Source organism: Colobus angolensis, unplaced genomic scaffold, assembly GCF_000951035.1.
Source record: "Colobus angolensis palliatus isolate OR3802 unplaced genomic scaffold, Cang.pa_1.0 Scaffold46, whole genome shotgun sequence".
Taxonomy (NCBI): Eukaryota; Metazoa; Chordata; class Mammalia; order Primates; family Cercopithecidae; genus Colobus; species Colobus angolensis.
The window spans coordinates 7,999,307-8,003,342 of record NW_012118043.1 but is presented as its reverse complement, the minus strand read 5'-3'; the positions used below and the strand labels follow the sequence as shown (position 1 = coordinate 8,003,342).

Genomic DNA, 4,036 nt, shown 5'->3' with positions numbered 1-4,036 from the left:
AAAAAAAATCAGCCAGGCAAGGTGGCACATGTCTGTAGTACCAGCTACTCAGGAGGCTGAGGTGGAAGCATCACTTGTGCCCAAGAAGGTTGAGGCTGCAGTGAGTCGTGATCATGCCACTGCACTCAGCCTGAATAACAGAGTGAGATCTTGTCTCAAAAAAAACAAGAGCAAAAAGTCTGGAAACTATGGCTTTTAAATTAAGTGGACACAACGATGTTTTTATTCTCATCTGATATTCATAACAACTCTTAAGAACAAAATCGACGTGTCGCCAGGGCCGGACCACGAGTCTCCCCTTGCGGCGCTACACTAGAGCAGAGTACGAGTCCGAGGCGGAGGGAGTCATGGCAGGACAAGCGTTTAGAAAGTTTCTTCCATTCTTTGACCGAGTATTGGTTGAAAGGAGTGCTGCTGAAACTGTAACCAAAGGAGGCATTATGCTTCCAGAAAAATCTCAAGGAAAAGTATTGCAAGCAACAGTAGTCGCTGCTGGATTGGGTTCTAAAGGACAGGGTGGAGAGATTCAACCAGTTAGTGTGAAAGTTGGAGATAAAGTTCTTCTGCCAGAGTATGGAGGCACCAAAGTAGTTCTAGATGACAAGGATTATTTCCTATTTAGAGATGGTGACATTCTTGGAAAGTACGCAGACTGAAATAAGTCACTATTGAAATGGCATCAACATGAAGCTGCCCATTCCACTGAAGTTCTGAAATTTTTCATCATGTAAATAATTTCCATATTTCTCTTTTATAATAAACTAATGATAAAAAAAGAACAAAATCGCTGTAAAATAAGCTAAAATGTAAATCTAAATCACTAAATGCAAGACGCAACTGCTTAAGAATTCTTAATTTTACAATTTCTTTCCAAAGTATACTGTAAGTACCCTTTAGAAAACTCAGCATGGCAGGGCACGGTGGCTCACGCCTATAATCCCAGCACTTTGGGAGGCCAAGGTGGGCGGATCACGAGGTCAAGAGATTAAGACCATCCTCGCTAACACGGTGAAACTCCGTCTCTACTAAAAATACAAAATAATTAGACGGGCGTGGTGGCGGGCACCTGTCGTCCCAGCTACTCGGGAGGCTGAGGCAAGAGAATGGCGTGAACCTGGGAGGCGGAGCTTGCAATAAGCAGAGATCGTGCCACTGCACTCCAGTCTGGGGGACAGAGCGAGACTGTCTCAAAAAAAAAAACGGATTTAGGATGTACATCTTCCTTTTTTTTTTTGAGATGGAGTCTCGCTCTGTTGCCAGGCTGGAGTACAGTAGCGCAATCTCGGCTCACTGCAACCTCTGCATCCCCGGTTCAAGCGAGTCTCCTGCCTCAGCTTCCTGAGTAGCTGGGATTACAGGCACGCCCTACCACACGTGGCTAATTTTTGTAGTTTTAGTAGAGACGGGGTTCCACCACGGTGGCCAGGATGGTCTCAATCTCTTGACCTCCTGATCCTCCCACCTCGGCCTCCCAAAGTGCTGAGATTACAGGCATGAGCCACCACGCCCGGCCCCATCTTCCATTCTTCCCCTTACAAAAAGAATCAGAACTTCCTTAATTAGATCAGCAGAGCAATAGTTTCTTCAAGATTGAGAAAGCTGTGCTAATATAATTATACACATATCAATGGTTTATTTATTAAATCTTCAGTGATTTTTCAGACTCTAAGAGAAATCAGCCAGGTGAGGTAGCTCACACCTGTAACCCAGCACTTTGGGAGGCCAAGGCGGGCAGATCACTTGAGGTCAGAAGTTTGAGACCAGCCTGGCCAACATGGCGAAACCCCGTCTCAACCAAAAATACAAAAATTAGCCAGGTGTGGTGATGCACGCCTGTAGTCCCAGCTACTCTGTAGGCTGAGGCAGAATTGCTTGAACTCAGGAGGCAGAGGTTGTAGTGAGCTGAGATTGTACCACCGCGTTCCAGCCTAGGCGACAAAGTGAGACTCCATCTCAAAAATAAAAATAAAAATAAAAGATCACTGTTATATTATTCACCCACATGATAACTAAACATGCTCAGCAGAACAGGGAGTTCCAAGAGTGACATAGTTGTATTAGACAACGCTAGAACTGAAGAGAGGAAGCTCTGAACCTCAAAGAAATTGAGGCCTGCTTATTCAGGATTGCTCTAGAAAAATTAGACTTGAAAAGAGACCAATGGAAGGTAAACAGCTAGAATGGCCAGCAGCAAAATAAGCTTGTATTAGGAGAATAGTGAAAAAATAAAGATTTCTTAGATGGGAATCACCCTGGGAAATAAGTCAACTTGCCAATGGTGATACTGCATACAGCTGGACATTGAAGAATACCACTCTTAAATACAAGAAACTGGAATATTGCAGATTCTAGGCAGGGGCTAAGAGGTTTACTCTCCATAATAAACTTGTATTTTTAAACTTTATACTATGTGCAAGCATTCCACAGCTTCTATAGCTTTTTGCAGTAGTGTCCTCAAATACATAAATTATATGCATACATATAGATATGTTAACTACTATTATAAATATGAGCCACTTATTATAGAAAATATGTCAATTTGCCTTCATTGTTTCTGGTCACAATCTGTATCTTGGGATAATACAGCATATGAACCAAATGTTTCAAAGTCAAATCTAAATCTTATTTATCCAGGCCCTATAACCCTAGCACTTTGGGAGGCCCAGGCAGGAGAACTGCTTGAGCTCAGGAGTTCAAGACCAGCCTGGGCAACATGATGAAACTCCGTCTCTACAAAATATAGAAAAATTAGCCACCTGTGGTGGCACGCACCTGTAATCCCAGCTACTCAGGAGGCTGAGGCACAAGAATCACTTGAACATGAGAGGTGGAGGTTGCAGTAAGCCGAGACTGCGCCACTGCACTCCAGCATAGGCAACAGAGTGAAACTCTGTCTCAAAAAAATAAAATAAAATAAAAAATAATAAAATAAACCTTATTTATCCATTATAGCACTGCTTGTAATGGCAATACACTATAAACTTTCTTAAAGTTTGTCAATAGAGGACTGGTTAGATGCACTATGGTACATCCACATAATGAAATGTTGTACAGCTATAAAAAGAAAGAAAAGTCCAGGCATGGTGGGAACAGTGGTTCACACCTATAATCCCAGCATTTTGGAAGGCCAAGGTGGGAGGATCACTTGAGTCCAGTAGTTCAAGACCAACCTGGGCAACATGACGAGACTTCATCTACACTAAAAATTTTAAAACTTAGCCAAACATGGTGGTGGCACCTGTAGTCCCAGTTACTTGAGATGCTAAGGTGGAAAGATCGCTTTTGAGCTCAGGAGGTTGAGGCTGCAGTTGAACTATGATCATGTCATTGCACTACAGCCTGGGGAAGAGAGCAAGACCCTGTCTCAAAAAAAAAAAAAGTCTGGCTTCCAAGATGCCTTCTCTTACTAGTCCAGCTCACACTGACCTTGATCGCCTCATAAATTCGAGGGTTTTTTTTAAAAACACAATTAAGCACTATACCACATGCTGCCTTTAGTGCTGATTATTTTTATTATATATGTCATGTTCCCTCAATCAGATTGAGGGCCAGGAAAAGACAGATTTTTTTTCTCCCTGTGACATATGGTATTTGAATTCCAAAATTAACAGAGCTTCTTATCCACTGCTCAGCAAGTTCCAAAATTTCATTTTACCATTTCTTTTTCTAACTATAAAACTTACGACAGAACCCCATGTCCCATCCAAGAAATTAAAGGGGGGAAAATATATTACTTATTAACAACAGTCAAAATCTCTGTTAAAAGAAGTTCAAAAAACAACCTCTCATGTAATATGTAAACCTATAAAACATTTAGAAGGCCGGGTGCAGTGGCTTACACCTGCAACCTCAGCACTTTGGAAGGCCAAGGCAAGAAGATCATTTGAGCCTAGGAGTTCAAGGCCAGCCTGGGCAACAAGGCGAGACCCTGTCTCTATAAAGAAAAATACAGGCCGGGCGCGGTGGCTCAAGCCTGTAATCCCAGCACTTTGGGAGGCCGAGACGGGCGGATCACAACGTCAGGAGATCGAGACCA

General features: G+C 42.6%; 1 pseudogene; it reads left to right on the top strand.

The window, feature by feature from the left end:
* The first annotated feature begins 272 nt into the window (after positions 1-272).
* On the top strand, positions 273-771 carry LOC105523334 (annotated as a pseudogene).
* Positions 772-4,036: the final 3,265 nt, after the last annotated feature.